This window comes from Saccoglossus kowalevskii, chromosome 6 (assembly GCF_978046115.1).
Source record: "Saccoglossus kowalevskii chromosome 6, keSacKowa6.1, whole genome shotgun sequence".
In the NCBI taxonomy this organism is placed as follows: domain Eukaryota; kingdom Metazoa; phylum Hemichordata; class Enteropneusta; family Harrimaniidae; genus Saccoglossus; species Saccoglossus kowalevskii.
In genome coordinates this window covers 1,127,280-1,152,798 of record NC_140646.1, presented here as the reverse complement: position 1 = coordinate 1,152,798, position 25,519 = coordinate 1,127,280, and the positions used below count along the sequence as shown (strand labels likewise).

At 40.5% G+C, this 25,519-nt stretch overlaps 21 non-coding genes across 21 annotated transcripts; all 21 read left to right on the top strand.

Annotated features, from left to right (window-relative positions):
• Positions 1-344: 344 nt before the first annotated feature.
• On the top strand, positions 345-417 carry TRNAR-ACG (transfer RNA arginine (anticodon ACG)). Its single transcript has one exon. It is a non-coding gene; the product is annotated as a tRNA-Arg (tRNA).
• A 2,799-nt stretch (positions 418-3,216) lies between these two features.
• Positions 3,217-3,289, top strand: TRNAR-ACG (transfer RNA arginine (anticodon ACG)). The gene has a single exon. It is a non-coding gene; the product is annotated as a tRNA-Arg (tRNA).
• Positions 3,290-5,436: 2,147 nt separating this feature from the next.
• On the top strand, positions 5,437-5,509 carry TRNAR-ACG (transfer RNA arginine (anticodon ACG)). Its single transcript has one exon. It is a non-coding gene; the product is annotated as a tRNA-Arg (tRNA).
• A 1,573-nt stretch (positions 5,510-7,082) lies between these two features.
• TRNAR-ACG (transfer RNA arginine (anticodon ACG)) lies at positions 7,083-7,155 on the top strand. Its single transcript has one exon. It is a non-coding gene; the product is annotated as a tRNA-Arg (tRNA).
• Positions 7,156-11,812: 4,657 nt separating this feature from the next.
• TRNAR-ACG (transfer RNA arginine (anticodon ACG)) lies at positions 11,813-11,885 on the top strand. The gene has a single exon. It is a non-coding gene; the product is annotated as a tRNA-Arg (tRNA).
• Positions 11,886-13,124: 1,239 nt separating this feature from the next.
• TRNAR-ACG (transfer RNA arginine (anticodon ACG)) lies at positions 13,125-13,197 on the top strand. Its single transcript has one exon. It is a non-coding gene; the product is annotated as a tRNA-Arg (tRNA).
• Positions 13,198-14,266: 1,069 nt separating this feature from the next.
• Positions 14,267-14,339, top strand: TRNAR-ACG (transfer RNA arginine (anticodon ACG)). The gene has a single exon. It is a non-coding gene; the product is annotated as a tRNA-Arg (tRNA).
• Positions 14,340-14,751: 412 nt separating this feature from the next.
• TRNAR-ACG (transfer RNA arginine (anticodon ACG)) lies at positions 14,752-14,824 on the top strand. Its single transcript has one exon. It is a non-coding gene; the product is annotated as a tRNA-Arg (tRNA).
• An 843-nt stretch (positions 14,825-15,667) lies between these two features.
• TRNAR-ACG (transfer RNA arginine (anticodon ACG)) lies at positions 15,668-15,740 on the top strand. The gene has a single exon. It is a non-coding gene; the product is annotated as a tRNA-Arg (tRNA).
• Positions 15,741-16,916: 1,176 nt separating this feature from the next.
• On the top strand, positions 16,917-16,989 carry TRNAR-ACG (transfer RNA arginine (anticodon ACG)). The gene has a single exon. It is a non-coding gene; the product is annotated as a tRNA-Arg (tRNA).
• A 1,069-nt stretch (positions 16,990-18,058) lies between these two features.
• Positions 18,059-18,131, top strand: TRNAR-ACG (transfer RNA arginine (anticodon ACG)). Its single transcript has one exon. It is a non-coding gene; the product is annotated as a tRNA-Arg (tRNA).
• A 412-nt stretch (positions 18,132-18,543) lies between these two features.
• On the top strand, positions 18,544-18,616 carry TRNAR-ACG (transfer RNA arginine (anticodon ACG)). The gene has a single exon. It is a non-coding gene; the product is annotated as a tRNA-Arg (tRNA).
• Positions 18,617-19,028: 412 nt separating this feature from the next.
• On the top strand, positions 19,029-19,101 carry TRNAR-ACG (transfer RNA arginine (anticodon ACG)). Its single transcript has one exon. It is a non-coding gene; the product is annotated as a tRNA-Arg (tRNA).
• Positions 19,102-19,997: 896 nt separating this feature from the next.
• TRNAR-ACG (transfer RNA arginine (anticodon ACG)) lies at positions 19,998-20,070 on the top strand. The gene has a single exon. It is a non-coding gene; the product is annotated as a tRNA-Arg (tRNA).
• An 843-nt stretch (positions 20,071-20,913) lies between these two features.
• TRNAR-ACG (transfer RNA arginine (anticodon ACG)) lies at positions 20,914-20,986 on the top strand. Its single transcript has one exon. It is a non-coding gene; the product is annotated as a tRNA-Arg (tRNA).
• Positions 20,987-21,398: 412 nt separating this feature from the next.
• On the top strand, positions 21,399-21,471 carry TRNAR-ACG (transfer RNA arginine (anticodon ACG)). The gene has a single exon. It is a non-coding gene; the product is annotated as a tRNA-Arg (tRNA).
• Positions 21,472-22,367: 896 nt separating this feature from the next.
• Positions 22,368-22,440, top strand: TRNAR-ACG (transfer RNA arginine (anticodon ACG)). The gene has a single exon. It is a non-coding gene; the product is annotated as a tRNA-Arg (tRNA).
• Positions 22,441-23,826: 1,386 nt separating this feature from the next.
• TRNAR-ACG (transfer RNA arginine (anticodon ACG)) lies at positions 23,827-23,899 on the top strand. The gene has a single exon. It is a non-coding gene; the product is annotated as a tRNA-Arg (tRNA).
• Positions 23,900-24,311: 412 nt separating this feature from the next.
• TRNAR-ACG (transfer RNA arginine (anticodon ACG)) lies at positions 24,312-24,384 on the top strand. The gene has a single exon. It is a non-coding gene; the product is annotated as a tRNA-Arg (tRNA).
• A 412-nt stretch (positions 24,385-24,796) lies between these two features.
• On the top strand, positions 24,797-24,869 carry TRNAR-ACG (transfer RNA arginine (anticodon ACG)). The gene has a single exon. It is a non-coding gene; the product is annotated as a tRNA-Arg (tRNA).
• A 412-nt stretch (positions 24,870-25,281) lies between these two features.
• TRNAR-ACG (transfer RNA arginine (anticodon ACG)) lies at positions 25,282-25,354 on the top strand. Its single transcript has one exon. It is a non-coding gene; the product is annotated as a tRNA-Arg (tRNA).
• The last annotated feature ends 165 nt before the right edge of the window (positions 25,355-25,519 follow it).

Genomic DNA, 25,519 nt, shown 5'->3' with positions numbered 1-25,519 from the left:
ATTTAGGGAGGAATAAAAGAAGAATATATAAGTGATGTAGAATATCTCATAGTTCACAACAGTGTGATAACTAATATTACTTTACACAAGGCAGTCAAAATAGAAACCCCCTTAATCGCAAGTTTCTTTAAAAAAAATAATTCTATGTAATTTCACATGCATATACTTGAAATAGCAAAGTAAATCACGTTACTGTGACTTTTTAACAAGACAGGCCAGTGGGTCTCGTCTTTTCAAGAAAACAATTCAAAATTCTGAACATTTAGAATTCAACTGACTTCCTTTTATTCGTGTGTGTTTCAATACGTGTCACGAGCGTTAGGCAAATGTGTCAAATGCGAACAGGGCGTGTGGCGCAACGGATAACGCGTCTGACTACGGATCAGAAGATTCCAGGTTCAAATCCTGGCATGCTAGGTATTATGGCACATGTATTAGTTTTCAAGTTATATATGTATGTTTTCATTACAACATCAACTTTACGACAGAGCAACTGCACCTACACTAAATACGTGTCATATTAATCCCAAAATATGTTTCATGTCTCACGCATGTTATTGGTGAACACCGGTGGGACCAAAGTGTGTATGAACATCTGAAGGTCAAATGAATCGGCTGGACCAAAATTTGTCTGTCTCAAGCCTGTCATCGATGAACGCTATTGTGACCGACGAGCGTTACGGCCAAACAGACAATGCAAACTATAATTCAAAATTCTGAACATCCAGAATTCAATTGACTTCCTTTTAATTGCGAAGTATTTCAATTGTTTCAATACGTTTCACGGGCGATAGGCAACACATCGAATGCGAACAGGGCTCGTGCTGCAACGGATAACAAGTCTGACTACGGATCAGAAGATTCCAGGTTCGAATCCTGGCACGCTCGGGTTTATGGCACATGCTTTAGTTTGCATTTTATAGATGACTGTTTTCATTACAACATCAACTTCACGACAGAGCAACTGCATCTCCAATAAACATGTGTCATATGAATTCCAGAATCTGTTTCATGCATCACGCGTGTCATTGGTGAATACCGGTGGGTCCGATGAGCGTATGAACATCTGCAGGTCAAATGAATCGGCTGGACCAAAATTGTCCATGTCTCAAGCCTGTCATCGATCAGAAGATTCCAGGTTTGAATCCTGACACGGTCGGTAATATGGCACATGTTTTAGTTAGCAAACTATAATTCAAAATTCTGAACATCCAGAATTCAATTGACTTAACTTTTAATTCCTAAGTATTTTAATTGTTTCAATACGTTTCACAAGCGTTAGGCAAAGCATCAAATACGAACAGGGGTTGTGCTGCAACGGATAACGAGTCTGACTACGGATCAGAAAATCCCATTTCGAATCTTGGCATGCTCGGGTTTATGGCCTTTTTTTAGTTGTCAATTTATATATATATATATGTTATCATTACAACATCAACTTCACGAAAGAGCAACTGACACATCACATGAATTCCAAAGCCTGTTTTGTGTCTTACGCGTGTCATTGGTGAACACCGGTGGGTCTGATGAGCGTCTGAATATCAGCAGGTTTCTGCCGTTCCAAAATGTGCATGTCTCAAAACTGTCATCGATGAACGCTATTGTGACCGACGAGCGTTACGGCCAAACAGTCAACGTATACTATAATTCAAAATTCTGAATATCCAGAATTCAATTGACTTAACTTTTAATTCCGATGTATTTCAATTGTTTCAATACGTGTCACGAGTGTTAGGCAAACGCATCAAAGGCGAACAGGGCGTTTGGCGTAACGGATAACGCGTCTGACTACGGATCAGAAGATTTCTGGTTCAAATCCTGGCACGCTCGGTATTATGGAACAAGTATGAGTTTTAATTTTATAAATGTCTGTTTTCATAACAAGATCAACTTCACGACAGAGCAACTGCACTTGCAATAAACATGTGTCATATGAATCCCAAGATCTGATTCATTTTCTCACACATGTCATTGGTGAACACTGGTGGGACCGATGAGCATATGCATGAGCTAATGCATCAAAGGCGAACAGGGTGTGTATTTCAATTGATTCAATATGTCACTGGCACGGGCCGGAAACAATTTGGCAATGTTTGGTCTAGCTATCTTTACCACATTACAGTTCATATACAAGACGTATGGTAGTATATATTTTATTATATTCGTCACCATCGGAAATATGTCTTACAATAATCGCTTACAGCGTCAAGTGAGAATAATTATAATTATATTAATTATGCATAGATTATAAATTTAAAGAAAGCATACAGTACTGTTAATATTTAAATCAGTTTGTACGTAAACAAAATAAACTTTAAATAATGTATAAATGTCCCAACTATGTTGATTTCAAGAATGACAGTGGCTGAGCACGGGTTGAGGATACGATGACAGTCGAACTTGGCTAGTTCCGGTACATGATATCACAGGCTACAGTCCATCAATATCGTCAGATTCCGGTAGATGATGTCTAGTTCGAATAAGCTCAAGTTTGGTAGTACGGTCGGTTCTAAGCTTCGCCATACAAGAGCATAGGTCCAATAAGTGGCACTATTCAATAAAGTATACAATGATGAGAAAGATACAATATGGCTACATACTATTCTCAGTACTTCATACAATTTTGTCATAGATGTACGTACATTATCCTGTGTAAAGTATAAACAGCTTGTGCTTCATTTAGATGCTATAGTTATACATAAATTACAATAAAATTAATGTAAAAGTTACAAGAATGTTGTACTCACAATTGTCAATGATACTCTGTACAGACGAGCCCCCGGAGCACAGCTTGCTGAGTTTGTACAATTTTTCCTCCTGTAAACGCTGTCTCCCAACAACACCGGGTTCATTTATGACACCCTACACGGTTTCCGCCAGAAATAAAGGAATATATGTTCCCACAATAACCTGGCCCCAGCTTATACCTGGACTTGCATGTCTCAGGTGCCCCGTGATAAACGTGTTGGCTCGTCTCTCAGTTTGCACACGGACGACTGAAAGCCCGTCCTGCTAGTGCGGCGTCCTGAGTCAGAGTGACGTGTCCTCCGACCACACCACGCAAACACAACAAAGGGATTTTGAATAAATTAAATATAAGATACACCTGTTTCTTCATTCACACCATGCACCTGTATACCAATCTAATTTCAAGACTGATTCTCGCGTGACACAATACGTGTCACGAGTGTTCGGCAAACGCATCAACGGCGAACAGGGCGTGTGGTGCAACGGATAACGCGTCTGACTACGGATCAGAAGATTCCAGGTTCAATTCCTGGCACGCTCGGTATTATGGCAAATGTATTAGTTTTCAAGTTACATATGTATGTTTTCATCACAACATCAACTTTACGACAGAGCAACTCACCTGCGATAAACATGTGTCACATGAATCCCAAAATCTGTTTCATTTTCTCACACGTGTCATTGGTAAACACCGGTGGGACCGATGAGCATGTGAGCATCCGCCGGTCAACTGAATCGACTGGAGTTTCTGCTGTTCCAATATTTCCATGTCTCAACACTGTCATCGATGAACGTTATTGTCACCGACGAGCGTTACGGCTAAACAGTCAACGCATACTATAATTCAAAATCCTGAATATCCAGAATTCAATTGACTTAACTTTTAATTCCTATGTATTTCGATTGTTTCAATACGTGTCACGAGTGTTAGGGAAACGCATCAAAGGCAAACAGCGCGTGTGGCGCAATGGATAACGCGTCTGATTACAGATCAGAAGATTCCTGGTTCGAATCCTGGCACGCTTGGTATTATGGCAAATGTATTAGTTTTCAAGTTATATATGTATGTTTTCATCACAACATCAACTTTACGACAGAGCAACGCACATGCCATAAACATGTGTCATATGAATCCCAAAATCTGTTTCATTTTCTCACACGTGTCATTGGTGAACACCGGTGGGACCGATGAGCATGTGAACATCTACAGTTCAAACGAATCGGCTGGAGTTTCTGCCGTTCCAAAATTTGCATGTCTCAAAACTGTCACCCATGAACGCTATTGTGACCGACGAGCGTTACGGCCAAACAGTCAAAGCATACTATAAATCAAAATTCGGAATGTCCAGAATTCAATTGACTTAACTTTTAATTCCTATGTATTTCGATTGTTTCAATACGTGTCACGAGTGTTAGGCAAATGCATCAAAGGCGAACAGGGTGTGTGGCGCTACGGATAACGCGTCTGACTACGGATCAGAAGATTCCAGTTTCAAATCCTGGCACGCTCGATATTGTGGCAAATGTATTAGTTTTCAAATTATATATGTATGTTTTCATCACAACATCAACTTTACGACAGAGCAACTCACATGTTATAAACATGTGTCATATGAATCCCAAAATTTGTTTCATTTTCTCATACCTGCCATTGGAGAGCACCGGTGGGACCTCTGAGCATGTGAGCATCTGCAGGTCAAATGAATCGGCTGGAGTGTCTGCCGTTCAAAAATGTGCATGTCTCAAAACTGTCATCCATGAACGCTATTGTGACCGAAGAGCGTTACGGCCAAACAGTCAACGCATACTATAATTCAAAACTCTGAATATCCAGAATTCAATTGACTTAACTTTTAATTCCTATGTATTTCGATTGTTTCAATACGTGTCACGAGTGTTAGGCAATCGCATCAAAGGGGAACAGGGCGCGTGGCGCAACGGATAACGCGTCTGATGAGCATGTGAGCATCTGCAGGTCAAATGAATCGGCTGGAGTTTCTGCTATTCCAAAATTTGCATGTCTCAAAACTGTCATCAATGAACGCTATTGTGACCGTCGAGCATTACGGCCCAACAGTCAACGAATACTGTAATTCAAAATTCCGAATATCCAGAATTCAATTGACTTAACTTTTAATTCCTATGTATTTCGATTGTTTCAATACGTGTCACGAGTGTTTGGCAAACGTAACAAAGGCGAACACGGCTTGTGGCGCAACGGATAACGCGTCTGACTACGGATCAGAAGATTCCATGTCCGAATCCTGGCACGCTCAGTTTTATGGCACATGTATTAGTTTTCAAGTTATATATGTATGTTTTCATCACACCATCAACTTTACGATAGCGCAACTCACCTTCGATAAACATGTGTCGTATGAATCCCAAAATCTGTTTCATTTTCTCACACGTGTCATTGGTGAACACCAATTGGACCGATGAGCATGTGAGCATCTGCAGGTCAAATGAATCGGCTGGAGATTCTGCCATTTCAAAATTTGCATGTCTCAAAACTGTCATCGATGAACGCTATTGTGACCGTCGAGCGAGACGGCCAATCAGTCAACGCATAGTATAATTCAAAATACTGAATATCCAGAATTCAATTGACTTAACTTTTAATTCCTATGTATTTCGATTGTTTCAATATGTGTCACGAGTGTTAGGCAAACGCATCAAAGGTGATCAGGGCGTGTGGCGCAACGGATAACGCGTCTGACTACGGATCAGAAGATTCCTGGTTCAAATCCTGGCACGCGCAGTATTATGGCACATCTATTAGTTTTCAAGTTATATATGTTTGTTTTCATCACAACATCAACTTTACGATAGCGCAACTCACCTTCGATAAACATGTGTCATATGAATCCCAAAAACTGTTTCATTTTCTCAGACGTGTCATTGGTGAACACCAGTGGGACCGATGAGCATTTGCACGAGCTAATGCATCAAAGGCGAACAGGGCGTGTATTTCAATTGATTCAATATGTGTCACGAGCGTTAGGCAAAAGCATCAAAGGCAAACAGGTCGTGTGGCGCAACGGATAACGCGTCTGACTACGGATCAGCAGATTCCAGGTTCAAATCCTAGCACGCTCGATATTATGGCACATGTATTAGTTTTTAAGTTATATATGTATGTTTTCATCACACCATCAACTTTACGATAGCGCAACTCACCTTCGATAAACATGTGTCATATGAATTGCAAAATCTGTTTCATTTTCTCACACGTGTCATTGGTGAACACCAATGGGACCGATGAGCATGTGAGCATCTGCAGGTCAAATGAATCGGCTGGAGATTCTGCCATTCCAAAATTTGCATGTCTCAAAACTGTCATCGATGAACGCTATTGTGACCGTCGAGCGTTACGGCCAATCAGTCAACGCATAGTATAATTCAAAATACTGAATATCCAGAATTCAATTGACTTAACTTTTAATTCCTATGTATTTCGATTGTTTCAATATGTGTCACGAGTGTTAGGAAAACGCATCAAAGGTGATCAGGGCGTGTGGCGCAACGGATAACACGTCTGACTACGGATCAGAAGATTCCTGGTTCAAATCCTGGCACGCTTAGTATTATGGCACATCTATTAGTTTTCAAGTTATATATGTTTGTTTTCATCACAACATCAACTTTACGATAGCGCAACTCACCTTCGATAAACATGTGTCATATGAATCCCAAAAACAGTTTCATTTTCTCAGACGTGTCATTGGTGAACACCAGTGGGACCGATGAGCATTTGCACGAGCTAATGCATCAAAGGCGAACAGGGCGTGTATTTCAATTGATTCAATATGTGTCACGAGCGTTAGGCAAAAGCATCAAAGGCAAACAGGTCGTGTGGCGCAACGGATAACGCGTCTGACTACGGATCAGAAGATTCCAGGTTCAAATCCTAGCACGCTCGATATTATGGCACATGTATTAGTTTTTAAGTTATATATGTATGTTTTCATCACACCATCAACTTTACGATAGCGCAACTCACCTTCGATAAACATGTGTCATATGAATTGCAAAATCTGTTTCATTTTCTCACACGTGTCATTGGTGAACACCAATGGGACCGATGAGCATGTGAGCATCTGCAGGTCAAATGAAACGGCTGGAGATTCTGCCATTCCAAAATTTGCATGTCTCAAAACTGTCATCGATGAACGCTATTGTGACCGTCGAGCGTTACGGCCAATCAGTCAACGCATAGTATAATTCGAAATACTGAATATCCAGAATTCAATTGACTTAACTTTTAATTCCTATGTATTTCGATTGTTTCAATATGTGTCACGAGTGTTAGGCAAACGCATCAAAGGTGATCAGGGCGTGTGGCGCAACGGATAACGCGTCTGACTACGGATCAGAAGATTCCTGGTTCAAATCCTGGCACGCTCAGTATTATGGCACATCTATTAGTTTTCAAGTTATATATGTTTGTTTTCATCACAACATCAACTTTACGATAGCGCAACTCACCTTCGATAAACATGTGTCATATGAATCCCAAAAACTGTTTCATTTTCTCACACGTGTCATTGGTGAACACCAGTGGGACCGATGAGCATTTGCACGAGCTAATGCATCAAAGGCGAACAGGGCGTGTATTTCAATTGATTCAATATGTGTCACGAGCGTTAGGCAAAAGCATCAAAGGCAAACAGGTCGTGTGGCGCAACGGATAACGCGTCTGACTACGGATCAGAAGATTCCATGTTCAATCCTGGCTCGCTCGATGTTGTGTCATATGTATTAGTTTGCAAGTTCTATATGTATGTTTTCATCGCAACATCAACTTCACGACAGACCAACTCACCCGCGATAAACATGTGTCATATGAATCCCAAAATCTGTTTCATTTTCTCACACTTGTCATTGGTGAACACCAGTGGGACAGATGAGCATGTGAGCATCTGCAGGTCAAATGAATCGGCTGGAGTGTCTGCCGTTCAAAAATGTGCATGTCTCAAAACTGTCATCTATGAACGCTATTGTGACCGACGAGCGTTACGGCCAAACAGTCAACGCATACTATACAAAATTCTGAATATCCAGAATTCAATTGACTTAAATTTTAATTCCTATGTATTTCGATTGTTTCAGTACTTGTCATGAGCGTTAGGCAAAAGCATCACAGGCAAACAGGTCGTTTGGCGCAACGGATAACGCGTCTGACTACGGATCAGAAGATTCCAGGTTCCAATCCAGGTTCGCTCGATATTATGGCACATGTGTTAGTTTTCAAGTTATATATGTATGTTTTCATCACAACATTAACTTTGCGATAGAGCAACTCACCTGCGAAAAACATGTGTCATAAAAATCCCAAAATCTGTTTCATTTTTTCACACGTGTGATTGGTAAACACTGGTGGGACCGATGAGCATTTGCACGAGCTAATGCATCAAAGGTGAACAGTGCGTGTATTTCGATTGTTTCAATACGTGTCACGGGTGTTAGGCAAACGCATCAAAGGCGAACAGGGTGTGTGGCGCAACGGATAACGCGTCTGACTACGGATCAGAAGATTCCAGTTTCAAATCCTGGCACGGTCGATATTATTTTTATTTATTTTTTATTTAACACTTTATTTAAAGAGGGTAGGCCAATATACAATAAAGTAATTTTCATTGGGCCCTCTGTAGGGACAAAATATACAATATACATATTATAGGCTTGAGCCATTTACAACAAATTTTTCACTCAGATAAATTTTGTAGGTTTTCTTAAAAATGCCTAAAGAGGCTGAATTTCTGATATGGAATGGCAAGTTATTCCATAGGGTTACCCCTCTATACTGAAACGTCCTCTGACCCATGGATGTTTTCCATTTAGTAATGCGTAAATTATTTTTAAGAGAGGAACGTGTACTGTACTTGTGGGTTTGGGAGATAGGACTGAACATTTCACTTATATATAAAGGCGCCAAGCCATTGGTTGCCATATACATTACAATACCTAGAAAATATGATATTCTGTAATCGATAGGCAAGATACTATGTTTTTTGAACAGTTCGAACGACGATTGGCTAAAGTTGTCAGAGGAAATTACACGAACTGCCCTTTTCTGAAGCTTATACACCCGACATAAATTTGATTGACTTGTATTTCCCCATACTATACAGCAATAGTCCAATAACGACTGAATAAATGAAAAATACAATGTTCTTCTGACGGAAATAGGTAAGAAGCTGCGAACTCTCATAAGAACACCAATTCTTTGGCTAAGCTTTTTGCAAAGCATATCAACATGATGATCCCATGATAGAGTTTTATCTAAAACCACCCCGAGCGACTTTTCTAAACTGACTGTTTTAATTATTTCACCATTGAAGTTAACCAGAAAATCTTCGCCATTATTATTCAGCCTTTGACGGGATCCAACAAGCATAGATTTTGATTTAGATGTGTTGATTGACATGTAATTGCAATTAACCCAACGCAAAATTGGCCAAACATCATCATTAATGCGCTTTGTGACTACATTGATACTTGGTCTAGACGATAACAGAGTTTGATCGTCCGCATACATATCAATGGAACTGTTTTCAAGAAATAATGGTAGGTCATTAATAAATAGAAGAAATAATAATGGTCCTAAAATCGAACCCTGTGGTACGCCATGTCGAATATTGACAGCATCCGACTGTTTACCCATCAAATACACGACTTGCTTTCTGTCAGTTAAATAAGAATTAAACCAAACAAGGGAGATTGGAGAAATGCCATAAATTGAGAGCTTATTTAATAATACGTGTTTATCTACCATATCAAACGCCTTGCTTAAATCAAGGAAAAGCAAACCACACAATAAGCCATCATCCATATTGCTAAGTAATGCATCGCATAGCTTAATCATAGCTGTATGGCAAGAATGTGATTTCCGAAAACCTGACTGCGATTTAGAAATTAAATCATTACTGTTCAAATAATGGTATAAGTGATCATGCACGTGTTTTTCAAAGATTTTTGAGATTATTGGGAGAAGCGAAATTGGACGAAAATTACACAAGTCCTGGGATCCGCCCTTGTGTAATGGAATAACTTTGGCATGCTTAAACATGTCTGGAAAAATACCTGATGAAATGCTAAGGTTGAATAAATAAACAATACTTTCACAAATGAATGGAGCAGAAATACGCAAAAGTTTAGATGATGTATTGTCAAGGCCAGCTGACTTAGAAGTAGATAGAGAAAACAATTGGTTCTTCACGAACTGGCATGTGACCGGCGGAATAACAAATTGTCGAGTATTGATCAATTTGGGTTCAATAACTTTCCGTAAATTCGTAAAATATGAATCACCCACTGAAACATTGGGTCGTAACTTGTCGGCAACAGAAGCGAAATGTGTATTGAAATTATTAACAATTTTTTCGAGGTTATTGCCAACTGAAATATTAACGTTGAGAGAGTTAGATTTACCACCACTGATCAAATCGTTAAGGGTTTTCCACAAGGCGGCACTGTTGGAGCTATTGATTTTGATAAGTTGAATAAAATGGTTTTTCTTAGCGGCCTTGATTAAATTAACTACCAGATTACGTTTGGCTCTATATTGGTTTAGGACAGTAACATCACATAAAGTACGTGTACGCCTCCGAAGTTTGTCTCTTTCTCTAATTTTAAGTAGAATGTCCGTATTCAGCCATCCTGGCTGTCTTAATTTTTTCACACGTCTACAAACAAATGGGGCGTGCGAATCACAAATATTATTAAAAATAGAATGCCAAGTCTCAAAAGCTAAATTAGTATCAGTAATGTTGTGAACGGAAATTAGAGGCGTGTTCCGAAAGTCAGCCAAAAATAGAGACTCAACGAACACTTTGAAATTTCTATAACGAATAGAAACATGATTGTTTGATTGAGGGAAGGAACGGAGTTTGCGAAACACGAATATAGGGTTATGGTCCGAAATACCCAAGTTGTGAATGAGAGCCAAATTAACGTTTTCATTATGATTTACATAAACATGGTCCAGACATTTACCGGACGCAGGCCTCGTAACACCATTAATAATTTGAGAAAAGCCTAAATCAGCTAAGCAATTAAACAAGTAGTGAGTACAATTAGATAGAACATCATAATTAAAGTCACCAAAAATATACATTTCTTTACCTCCTAGATAAGCTTTTTCAATGTTATGAGCTAACAGCACATCTATGTTATGAAGAGTACTTGGAGGTCTATAAACGCAACCAAGTAAAATAGACCTACAAGTGGGTGGAGTTAATTCAATCCACATAATTTCAATAAAATTGTTCTCAAGGTCAAGTCTACGACTGAACGAAGTCGGAGTTGATGAAAGCCACAAGACCACCCCCTCTCCCGTTTGGACGGTCCCGCCTAATTAAATTGAAACCATTAATATGAAACTCATTGTCATGGTAAGACGAATTGAGAAAGGTTTCACATACAAAAAATAAGTCGACTTGTTTTTTACAATCAGCAGTAAGTATCAAATTAAACTCATCAATTTTGTTAGATAAATGGTTAATATTAATAAACCCAAGCCTCAGACCATTCTGGAGGTTTAAATTATTCACGAGATTGCAATTGTCCGAAACACTACAACTGGAGTGGCTAGAAACGGCCGTCTCATCCTGGCCGGATATGTAAAAGTTACAGTGTTTCTGCTTGTGATATTGTGGCATATGTAGTAGTTTTCAAATTACATATATGTGTTTTCATCACAACATCAACTTTACGACAGAGCAACTCACCTTCGAAAAAACATGTGTCATATGAATCCCAAAATCTGTTTCATTTTCTCACACATGTCATTGATGAACACCAGTGGGACCGATGAGCATGTGAGCATCTGCAGGTCAAATGAATCGGCTGGAGTTTCTGCCATTCCAAAGTTTGCATGTCTCAAAACTGTCATCGATGAACGCTATTGTGATCGTCGAGCGTTACGGCCAAACAGTCAATGCATACTATAATTCAAAATTCAGAATATCTAGAATTCAATTGACTTAACTTTTAATTCCTTTGTATTTCGATTGTTTCAATACGTGTCACGAGTGTTAGGCAAACGCATCAAAGGTGAACAGGGCGTGTGGCGCAACGGATAACGCGTCTGACTACGGATCAGAAGATTCCAGGTTCAAATCCTGGCACGCTCAGTATTATGGCACATGTATTAGTTTTCAAGTTATATATGTATGTTTTCATCACAACATCAACTTTACGACAGAGCAACTCACCTGCGATAAACATTTGTCACATGAATCCCAAAATCTGTTTCATTTTCTCACACGTGCCTTTGATGAACACCGGTGGGACCTATGAGCATGTGAGCATCGCAGGTCAAATGAATCGGCTGGAGATTCTGCCATTCCAAAATTTGCATGTCTCAAAACTGTCATCGATGAACGCTATTGTGACCGTCGAGCGTTACGGCCAAACAGTCAACGCATAGTATAATTCAAAATTCTGAATATCCAGAATTCAATTGACTTAACTTTTAATTCCTATGTATTTCGATTGTTTCAATATGTGTCACGAGTGTTAGGCAAACGCATCAAAGGTGATCAGGGTGTGTGGCACAACGGATATCGCGTCTGACTACGGATCAGAAGATTCCAGGTTCAAAACTTGGCACGCTCGATATTATGGCACATGTATTAGTTTTCAAGTTATATATGTATGTTTTCATTACAAAATCAACTTTACGATAGAGCAACTCAACTTCGATAAACATGTGTCATATGAATCCTAAAATCTGTTTCATTTTCTCACACGTGTCATTGGTGAACACCAGTGGGACCGATAAGCATTTGCACGAGCTAATGCATCAACGGCGAACAGGGCGTGTATTTCAATTGATTCAATATGTGTCACGAGCGTTAGGCAAAAGCATCAAAGGCAAACAGGTCGTGTGGCGCAACGGATAACGCGTCTGACTACGGATCAGAAGATTCCGGTTCAAATCCTAGCACGCTCGATATTATGGCACATGTATTAGTTTTTAAGTTATATATATATATGTATGTTTTCATCACACCATCAACTTTACGATAGCGCAACTCACCTTCGATAAACATGTGTCAAATGAATTGCAAAATCTGTTTCATTTTCTCACACGTTTCATTGGTGAACACCAATGGGACCGATGAGCATGTGAGCATCTGCAGGTCAAATGAATCGGCTGAAGATTCTGCCATTCCAAAATTTGCATGTCTCAAAACTGTCATCGATGAACGCTATTGTGACCGTCGAGCGTTACGGCCAATCTGTCAACGCATAGTATAATTCAAAATACTGAATATCCAGAATTCAATTGACTTAACTTTTAATTCCTATGTATTTCGATTGTTCCAATATGTGTCACGAGTGTTAGGCAAACGCATCAAAGGTGATCAGGGCGTGTGGCGCAACGGATAACGCGTCTGACTACGGATCAGAAGATTCCTGGTTCAAATCCTGGCACGCTCAGTATTATGGCACATCTATTAGTTTTCAAGTTATATATGTTTGTTTTCATCACAACATCAACTTTACGATAGCGCAACTCACCTTCGATAAACATGTGTCATATGAATCACAAAAACTGTTTCATTTTCTCAGACGTGTCATTGGTGAACACCAGTGGGACCGATGAGCATTTGCACGAGCTAATGCATCAAAGGCGAACAGGGCATGTATTTCAATTGATTCAATATGTGTCACGAGCGTTAGGCAAAAGCATCAAAGGCAAACAGGTCGTGTGGCGCAAAGGATAACGCGTCTGACTACGGATCAGAAGATTCCATGTTCAATCCTGGCTCGCTCGATATTGTGTCATATGTATTAGTTTGCAAGTTCTATATGTATGTTTTCATCTTAACATCAACTTCACGACAGAGCAACTCACCTGCGATAAACATGTGTCATATGAATCCCAAAATCTGTTCCATTTTCTCACACGTGTCATTGGTGAACACCAGTGGGACAGATGAGCATGTGAGCATCTGCAGGTCAAATGAATCGGCTGGAGTTTCTGCCATTCCAAAATGTGCATGTCTCAAAACTGTCATCTATGAACGCTATTGTGACCGTCGAGCGTTACGGCCAAACAGTCAACGCATACTATAATTCAAAATTCAATTGACTTAAATTTACTTCCTATGTATTTCAATTGATTCAATACGTGTCACGAGTGTTAAGCAAACGCATCAAAGGCGAACAGGGCGTGAGGCGCAACGGATAACGCGCCTGACTACGAATCAGAAGATTCCAGGTTCAAATCCTGGCACGCTCGATAGTATGGCACATGTGTTAGTTTTCAAGTTATATATGTATGTTTTCATCACAACATTAACTTTGCGATAGAGCAACTCACTTGCGAAAACATGTGTCATATAAATACCAAAATCTGTTTCATTTTCTCACACGTGTCATTGGTGAACACTGGTGGGACCGATGAGCATTTGCACGAGCTAATGCATCAAAGGTGAACACAGCGTGTATTTCGATTGTTTCAATACGTGTCACGGGTGTTAGGCAAACGCATCAAAGGCGAACAGGGTGTGTGGCGCAACGGATAACGCGTCTGACTACGGATCAGAAGATTCCAGTTTCAAATCCTGGCACGCTCGATATTGTGGCACATGTATCAGTTTTCAAATTACATATGTATGTTTTCATCACAACATCAAGTATACGACAGTGCAACTCACCTGCGACAAACATGTGTCATATGAATACCAAAATCTGTTTCAATTTCTCACACGTGTCATTGGTGAACACCAGTGGGACCGATGAGCATGTGAGCATCTGCAGGTCAAATGAATCGGCTGGAGTTTCTACCATTCCAAAATTTGCATGTCTCAAAACTGTCATCGATGAACGCTATTGTGATCGTCGAGCGTTACGGCCAAACAGTCAACGAATACACTAATTCAAAATTCTGAATATCCAGAATTCAATTGACTTAACTTTTAATTCCTATGTATTTCGATTGTTTCAATATGTGTCACGAGTGTTAGGTAAACGCATCAAAGGTGAACAGGGCGTGTGGCGCAACGGATAACGCGTCTGACTACGGATCAGAAGATTCCAGGTTCAAATCCTAGCACGCTCGATATTGTGGCACATGTATTAGTTTTCAAGTTATATATGTATGTTTTCATCACACCATCAACTTTACGATAGTGCAACTCACCTTCGATAAACATGTGTCATATGAATCCCAAAATCAGTTTCATTTTCTCACACGTGCCTTTGATGAACACCGGTGGGACCTATGAGCATGTGAGCATCTGCATGTCAAATGAATCGGCAGGAGATTCTGCCATTCCAAAATTTGCATGTCTCAAAACTGTCATCGATCAACGCTATTGTGACCGTCGAGCGTTACGGCCAAACAGTCAACGCATAGTATAATTCAAAATTCTGAATATCCAGAATTCAATTGACTTAACTTTTAATTCCTATGTATTTCGATTGTTTCAATATGTGTCACAAGTGTTAGGCAAACGCATCAAAGGTGATCAGGGTGTGTGGCGCAACGGATATCGCGTCTGACTATGTATTTCAATTGATTCAATACGTGTCACGAGTGTTAAGCAAACGCATCAAAGGCGAACAGGGCGTGAGGCGCAACGGATAACGCGCCTGACTACGAATCAGAAGATTCCAGGTTCAAATCCTGGCACGCTCGATAGTATGGCACATGTGTTAGTTTTCAAGTTATATATGTATGTTTTCATCACAAAATTAACTTTGCGATAGAGCAACTCACCTGCGAAAACATGTGTCATATAAATCCCAAAATCTGTTTCATTTTCTCACACGTGTCAATGGTGAACACTGGTGGGACCGATGAGCATTTGCACGAGCTAATGCATCAAAGGTGAACACGGCGTGTATTTCGATTGTTTCAATACGTGTCACGGCTGTTAGGCAAACGCATCAAAGGTGAACAGGGTGTGTGGCGCAACGGATAACGCGTCTGACTACGGATCAGAAGATTCCAGTTTCAAATCCTGGCACGCTCAGTATTATGGCACATGTATTAGTTTTCAAGTTATATATGTATGTTTTCATCACAACATCAACTTTACGACAGAGCAACTCACCTGCGATAAACATTTGTCACATGAATCCCAAAATCTGTTTCATTTTCTCACACGTGCCTTTGATGAACACCGGTGGGACCTATGAGCATGTGAGCATCGCAGGTCAAATGAATCGGCTGGAGATTCTGCCATTCCAAAATTTGCATGTCTCAAAACTGTCATCCATGAACGCTATTGTGACCGTCGAGCGTTACGGCCAAACAGTCAACGCATAGTATAATTCAAAATTCTGAATATCCAGAATTCAATTGACTTAACTTTTAATTCCTATGTATTTCGATTGTTTCAATACGTGTCACGAGTGTTAGGCAATCGCATCAAAGGGGAACAGGGCGCGTGGCGCAACGGATAACGCGTCTGATGAGCATGTGAGCATCTGCAGGTCAAATGAATCGGCTGGAGTTTCTGCTATTCCAAAATTTTCATGTCTCAAAACTGTCATCAATGAACGCTATTGTGACCGTCGAGCATTACGGCCCAACAGTCAACGAATACTGTAATTCAAAATTCCGAATATCCAGAATTCAATTGACTTAACTTTTAATTCCTATGTATTTCGATTGTTTCAATACGTGTCACGAGTGTTTGGCAAACGTAACAAAGGCGAACACGGCTTGTGGCGCAACGGATAACGCGTCTGACTACGGATCAGAAGATTCCATGTCCGAATCCTGGCACGCTCAGTTTTATGGCACATGTATTAGTTTTCAAGTTATATATGTATGTTTTCATCACACCATCAACTTTACGATAGCGCAACTCACCTTCGATAAACATGTGTCGTATGAATCCCAAAATCTGTTTCATTTTCTCACACGTGTCATTGGTGAACACCAATTGGACCGATGAGCATGTGAGCATCTGCAGGTCAAATGAATCGGCTGGAGATTCTGCCATTTCAAAATTTGCATGTCTCAAAACTGTCATCGATGAACGCTATTGTGACCGTCGAGCGAGACGGCCAATCAGTCAACGCATAGTATAATTCAAAATACTGAATATCCAGAATTCAATTGACTTAACTTTTAATTCCTATGTATTTCGATTGTTTCAATATGTGTCACGAGTGTTAGGCAAACGCATCAAAGGTGATCAGGGCGTGTGGCGCAACGGATAACGCGTCTGACTACGGATCAGAAGATTCCTGGTTCAAATCCTGGCACGCTCAGTATTATGGCACATCTATTAGTTTTCAAGTTATATATGTTTGTTTTCATCACAACATCAACTTTACGATAGCGCAACTCACCTTCGATAAACATGTGTCATATGAATCCCAAAAACTGTTTCATTTTCTCAGACGTGTCATTGGTGAACACCAGTGGGACCGATGAGCATTTGCACGAGCTAATGCATCAAAGGCGAATAGGGCATGTATTTCAATTGATTCAATATGTGTCACGAGCGTTAGGCAAAAGCATCAAAGGCAAACAGGTCGTGTGGCGCAACGGATAACGCGTCTGACTACGGATCAGAAGATTCCATGTTCAATCCTGGCTCGCTCGATATTGTGTCATATGTATTAGTTTGCAAGTTCTATATGTATGTTTTCATCTTAACATCAACTTCACGACAGAGCAACTCACCTGCGATAAACATGTGTCATATGAATCCCAAAATCTGTTCCATTTTCTCACACGTGTCATTGGTGAACACCAGTGGGACAGATGAGCATGTGAGCATCTGCAGGTCAAATGAATCGGCTGGAGTTTCTGCCATTCCAAAATGTGCATGTCTCAAAACTGTCATCTATGAACGCTATTGTGACCGTCGAGCGTTACGGCCAAACAGTCAACGCATACTATAATTCAAAATTCAATTGACTTAAATTTACTTCCTATGTATTTCAATTGATTCAATACGTGTCACGAGTGTTAAGCAAACGCATCAAAGGCGGACAGGGCGTGAGGCGCAACGGATAACGCGCCTGACTACGAATCAGAAGATTCCAGGTTCAAATCCTGTCACGCTCGATAGTATGGCACATGTGTTAGTTTTCAAGTTATATATGTATGTTTTCATCACAACATTAACTTTGCGATAGAGCAACTCACCTGCGAAAACATGTGTCATATAAATCCCAAAATCTGTTTCATTTTCTCACACGTGTCAATGGTGAACACTGGTGGGACCGATGAGCATTTGCACGAGCTAATGCATCAAAGATGAACACGGCGTGTATTTCGATTGTTTCAATACGTGTCACGGGTGTTAGGCAAACGCATCAAAGGTGAACAGGGTGTGTGGCGCAACGGATAACGCGTCTGACTACGGATCAGAAGATTCCAGTTTCAAATCCTGGCACGCTCGATATTGTGGCACATGTATTACTTTTCAAATTACATATGTATGTTTTCATCACAACATCAAGTATACGACAGTGCAACTCACCTGCGACAAACATGTGTCATATGAATACCAAAATCTGTTTCAATTTCTCACACGTGTCATTGGTGAGCACCGGTGGGACCTCTGAGCATGTGAGCATCTGCAGGTCAAATGAATCGGCTGGAGTGTCTGCCGTTCAAAAATGTGCATGTCTCAAAACTGTCATCGATGAACGCTATTGTGACCGACGAGCGTTACGGCCAAACAGTCAACGCATATTATAATTCAAAACTCTGAATATCCAGAATTCAATTGACTTAACTTTTAATTCCTATGTATTTCGATTGTTTCAATATGTGTCACGAGTGTTAGGCAAACGCATCAAAGGTGAACAGGGCGTGTGGCGCAACGGATAACGCGTCTGACTACGGATCAGAAGATTCCTGGTTCAAATCCTGGCACGCTCAGTATTATGGCACATGTATTAGTTTTCAAGTTATATGTGTTTGTTTTCATCACAACATCAACTTTACGATAGCGCAACTCACCTTCGATAAACATGTGTCATATGAATCCCAAAATCGGTTTCATTTTCTCACACGTGTCATTGGTGAACACCAGTGGGACCGATGAGCATGTGAGCATCTGCAGGTCAAATGAATCGGCTGGAGTTTCTACCATTCCAAAATTTGCATGTCTCAAAACTGTCATCGATGAACGCTATTGTGATCGTCGAGCGTTACGGCCAAACAGTCAACGAATACTCTAATTCAAAATTCTGAATATCCAGAATTCAATTGACTTAACTTTTAATTCCTACGTATTTCGATTGTTTCAATATGTGTCACGAGTGTTAGGTAAACGCATCAAAGGTGAACAGGGCGTGTGGCGCAACGGATAACGCGTCTGACTACGGATCAGAAGATTCCAGGTTCAAATCCTAGCACGCTCGATATTATGGCACTTGTATTAGTTTTCAAGTTATATATGTGTGTTTTCATCACAACATCAACTTTACGGCAGAGCAACACACCTTCGAAAAACATGTGTCATATGAATCCCAAAATCTGTTTCATTTTCTCACACGTGTCATTGGTGAACACCAGTGGGACCGATGAGCATGTGACCATCTGCAGGTCAAATGAATCGGCTGGAGTTTCTGCCATTCCAAAATTTGCATGTCTCAAAACTGTCATCAATGAACGCTATTGTGACCGTCGAGCATTACGGCCAAACAGTCAACGAATACTATAATTGAAAATTCCGAATATCCAGAATTCAATTGACTTAACTTTTATTTCCTATGTATTTCGATTGTTTCAATACGTGTCACGAGTGTTAGGCAAACGCATCAAAGACGAACACGGCGTGTGGCGCAACGGATAACGCGTCTGACTCCGGATCAGAAGATTCCAGGTCCGAATCCTGGCACGCTCTGTATAATGGCACATGTACTAGTTTTCAAGTTATATATGTATGTTTTCATCACACCATCAACTTTTCGATAGCGCAACTCACCTTCGATAAACATGTGTCATATGAATCCCAAAATCGGTTTCATTTTCTCACACGTTCATTGGTGAACACCAATGGGACCGATGAGCATGTGAGCATCTGCAGGTCAAATGAATCGGCTGGAGATTCTGCCATTCCAAAATTTGCATGTCTCAAAACTGTCATCGATGAACGCTATTGTGACCGTCGAGCGTTACGGCCAATCAGTCAACGCATAGTATAATTCAAAATTCTGAATATCCAGAATTCAATTGACTTAACTTTTAATTCCTATGTATTTCGATTGTTTCAATATGTGTCACGAATGTTAGGCAAACGCATCCAAGGTGAACAGGGCGTGTGGCGCAACGGATAACGCGTCTGACTACGGATCAGAAGATTCCTGGTTCAAATCCTGGCACGCTCAGTATTATGGCACATGTATTAGTTTTCAAGTTATATATGTATGTTTTCATCACACCATCAACTTTACGATAGTACAACTCACCTTCGATAAACATGTGTCATATGAATCCCAAAATCAGTTTCATTTTCTCACACGTGCCTTTGATAAACACCGGTGGGACCTATGAGCATGTGAGCATCTGCATGTCAAATGAATCGGCAGGAGATTCTGCCATTCCAAAATTTGCATGTCTCAAAACTGTCATCGATCAACGCTATTGTGACCGTCGAGCGTTACGGCCAAACAGTCAACGCATAGTATAATTCAAAATTCTGAATATCCAGAATTCAATTGACTTAACTTTTAATTCCTATGTATTTCGATTGTTTCAATATGTGTCACGAGTGTTAGGCAAACGCATCAAAGGTGATCAGGGTGTGTGGCGCAACGGATATCGCGTCTGACTATGTATTTCAATTGATTCAATACGTGTCACGAGTGTTAAGCAAACGCATCAAAGGCGAACAGGGCGTGAGGCGCAACGGATAACGCGCCTGACTACGAATCAGAAGATTCCAGGTTCAAATCCTGGCACGCTCGATAGTATGGCACATGTGTTAGTTTTCAAGTTATATATGTATGTTTTCATCACAACATTAACTTTGCGATAGAGCAACTCACCTGCGAAAACATGTGTCATATAAATCCCAAAATCTGTTTCATTTTCTCACACGTGTCAATGGTGAACACTGGTGGGACCGATGAGCATTTGCACGAGCTAATGCATCAAAGATGAACACGGCGTGTATTTCGATTGTTTCAATACGTGTCACGGGTGTTAGGCAAACGCATCAAAGGTGAACAGGGTGTGTGGCGCAACGGATAACGCGTCTGACTACGGATCAGAAGATTCCAGTTTCAAATCCTGGCACGCTCGATATTGTGGCACATGTATTACTTTTCAAATTACATATGTATGTTTTCATCACAACATCAAGTATACGACAGTGCAACTCACCTGCGACAAACATGTGTCATATGAATACCAAAATCTGTTTCAATTTCTCACACGTGTCATTGGTGAGCACCGGTGGGACCTCTGAGCATGTGAGCATCTGCAGGTCAAATGAATCGGCTGGAGTGTCTGCCGTTCAAAAATGTGCATGTCTCAAAACTGTCATCGATGAACGCTATTGTGACCGACGAGCGTTACGGCCAAACAGTCAACGCATATTATAATTCAAAACTCTGAATATCCAGAATTCAATTGACTTAACTTTTAATTCCTATGTATTTCGATTGTTTCAATATGTGTCACGAGTGTTAGGCAAACGCATCAAAGGTGAACAGGGCGTGTGGCGCAACGGATAACGCGTCTGACTACGGATCAGAAGATTCCTGGTTCAAATCCTGGCACGCTCAGTATTATGGCACATGTATTAGTTTTCAAGTTATATGTGTTTGTTTTCATCACAACATCAACTTTACGATAGCGCAACTCACCTTCGATAAACATGTGTCATATGAATCCCAAAATCGGTTTCATTTTCTCACACGTGTCATTGGTGAACACCAGTGGGACCGATGAGCATGTGAGCATCTGCAGGTCAAATGAATCGGCTGGAGTTTCTACCATTCCAAAATTTGCATGTCTCAAAACTGTCATCAATGAACGCTATTGTGACCGTCGAGCATTACGGCCAAACAGTCAACGAGTACTATAATTGAAAATTCCGAATATCCAGAATTCAATTGACTTAACTTTTATTTCCTATGTATTTCGATTGTTTCAATACGAGTCACGAGTGTTAAGCAAACGCATCAAAGGCGAACACGGCGTGTGGCGCAACGGATAACGCGTCTGACTCCGGATCAGAAGATTCCAGGTCCGAATCCTGGCACGCTCTGTATAATGGCACATGTACTAGTTTTCAAGTTATATATGTATGTTTTCATCACACCATCAACTTTTCGATAGCGCAACTCACCTTCGATAAACATGTGTCATATGAATCCCAAAATCGGTTTCATTTTCTCACACGTTCATTGGTGAACACCAATGGGACCGATGAGCATGTGAGCATCTGCAGGTCAAATGAATCGGCTGGAGATTCTGCCATTCCAAAATTTGCATGTCTCAAAACTGTCATCGATGAACGCTATTGTGACCGTCGAGCGTTACGGCCAATCAGTCAACGCATAGTATAATTCAAAATTCTGAATATCCAGAATTCAATTGACTTAACTTTTAATTCCTATGTATTTCGATTGTTTCAATATGTGTCACGAATGTTAGGCAAACGCATCCAAGGTGAACAGGGCGTGTGGCGCAACGGATAACGCGTCTGACTACGGATCAGAAGATTCCTGGTTCAAATCCTGGCACGCTCAGTATTATGGCACATGTATTAGTTTTCAAGTTATATGTGTTTGTTTTCATCACAACATCAACTTTACGATAGCGCAACTCACCTTCGATAAACATGCGTCATATGAATCCCAAAATCTGTTTCATTTTCTCACACGTGTCATTGGTGAACACCAGTGGGACCGATGAGCATGTGACCATCTGCAGGTCAAATGAATCGGCTGGAGTTTGTGCCATTCCAAAATTTGCATGTCTCAAAACTGTCATCAATGAACGCTATTGTGACCGTCGAGCATTACGGCCAAACAGTCAACGAATACTATAATTGAAAATTCCGAATATCCAGAATTCAATTGACTTAACTTTTATTTCCTATGTATTTCGATTGTTTCAATACGTGTCGCGAGTGTTAGGCAAACGCATCAAAGGCGAACACGGCGTGTGGCGCAACGGATAACGCGTCTGACTCCGGATCAGAAGATTCCAGGTCCGAATCCTGGCACGCTCTGTATAATGGCACATGTACTAGTTTTCAAGTTATATATGTATGTTTTCATCACAACATCAACTTTACGATAGAGCAACTCACCTTCGATAAACATGTGTCATATGAATCCCAAAATCTGTTTCATTTTCTCACACGTGTCATTGGTGAACACCAGTGGGACCGATGAGCATGTGAGCATCTGCAGGTCAAATGAATCGGCTGGAGTTTCTGCCATTCCAAAATTTGCATGTCTCAAAACTGTCATCGATGAACGCTATTGTGATCGTCGAGCGTTACGGCCAAACAGTCAACGAATACTATAATTCAAAATTCTGAATATCCAGAATTCAATTGACTTAACTTTTAATTCCTATGTATTTCGATTGTTTCAATATGTGTCACGAGTGTTAGGTAAACGCATTAAAGTTGAACAGGGCGTGTGGCGCAACGGATAACGAGTCTGACTACGGATCAGAAGATTCCAGGTTCAAATCCTAGCACGCTCGATATTATGGCACATGTATTAGTTTTCAAGTTATATATATATGTTTTCATCACACCATCAACTTTTCGATAGCGCAACTCACCTTCGATAAACATGTGTCATATGAATCCCAAAATCGGTTTCATTTTCTCACACGTTCATTGGTGAACACCAATGGGACCGATGAGCATGTGAGCATCTGCAGGTCAAATGAATCGGCTGGAGATTCTGCCATATGATTCCAAAATTTGCATGTCTCAAAACTGTCATCGATGAACGCTATTGTGACCGTCGAGCGTTACGGCCAATCAGTCAACGCATAGTATAATTCAAAATTCTGAATATCCAGAATTCAATTGACTTAACTTTTAATTCCTATGTATTTCGATTGTTTCAATATGTGTCACGAGTGTTAGGCAAACGCATCAAAGGTGAACAGGGCGTGTGGCGCAACGGATAACGCGTCTGACTACGGATCAGAAGATTCCTGGTTCAAATCCTGGCACGCTCAGTATTATGGCACATGTATTAGTTTTCAAGTTATATGTGTTTGTTTTCATCACAACATCAACTTTACGATAGCGCAACTCACCTTCGATAAACATGTGTCATATGAATCCCAAAATCGGTTTCATTTTCTCACACGTGTCATTGGTGAACACCAGTGGGACCGATGAGCATGTGAGCATCTGCAGGTCAAATGAATCGGCTGGAGTTTCTGCAATTCCAAAATTTGCATGTCTCAAAACTGTCATCGATGAACGCTATTGTGATCGTCGAGCGTTACGGCCAAACAGGCAACGAATACTATAATTCAAAATTCTGAATATCCAGAATTCAATTGACTTAACTTTTAATTCCTATGTATTTCGATTGTTTCAATATGTGTCACGAGTGTTAGGCAAACGCACCAAAGGTGAACAGGGCGTGTGGCGCAACGGATAACGCGTCTGACTACGGATCAGAAGATTCCAGGTTCAAATCCTAGCACGCTCGATATTATGGCACATATATTAGTTTTCAAGTTATACATGTATGTTTTCATCACACCATCAACTTTTCGATAGCGCAACTCACCTTCGATAAACATGTGTCATATGAATCCCAAAATCGGTTTCATTTTCTCACACGTTCATTGGTGAACACCAATGGGACCGATGAGCATGTGAGCATCTGCAGGTCAAATGAATCGGCTGGAGATTCTGCCATTCCAAAATTTGCATGTCTCAAAACTGTCATCGATGAACGCTATTGTGACCGTCGAGCGTTACGGCCAATCAGTCAACGCATAGTATAATTCAAAATTCTGAATATCCAGAATTCAATTGACTTAACTTTTAAATTCCTATGTATTTCGATTGTTTCAATATGTTTCACGAGTGTTAGGCAAACGCATCAAAGGTGAACAGGGCGTGTGGCGCAACGGATAACGCGTCTGACTACGGATCAGAAGATTCCTGGTTCAAATCCTGGCACGCTCAGTATTATGGCACATGTATTAGTTTTCAAGTTATATATGTATGTTTTCATCACAACATCAACTTTACGATAGCGCAACTCACCTTCGATAAACATGTGTCATATGAATCCCAAAATCTGTTTCATTTTCTCACACGTGACATTGGTGAACACCAGTGGGACCGATGAGCATGTGAGCATCTGCAGGTCAAATGAATCGGCTGGAGTTTCTGCCATTCCAAAATTTGCATGTCTCAAAACTGTCATCGATGAACGCTATTGTGATCGTCGAGCGTTACGGCCAAACAGGCAACGAATACTATAATTCAAAATTCTGAATATCCAGAATTCAATTGACTTAACTTTTAATTCCTATGTATTTCGATTGTTTCAATATGTGTCACGAGTGTTAGGCAAACGCATCAAAGGTGAACAGGGCGTGTGGCGCAACGGATAACGCGTCTGACTACGGATCAGAAGATTCCAGGTTCAAATCCTAGCACGCTCGATATTATGGCACATGTATTAGTTTTCAAGTTATATATGTATGTTTTCATCACACCATCAACTTTACGATAGCGCAACTCACCTTCGATAAAATTGTGTCATATGAATCCCAAATACTGTTTCATTTTCTCACACGTGTCATTGGTGAACACCAGTGGGACCGATG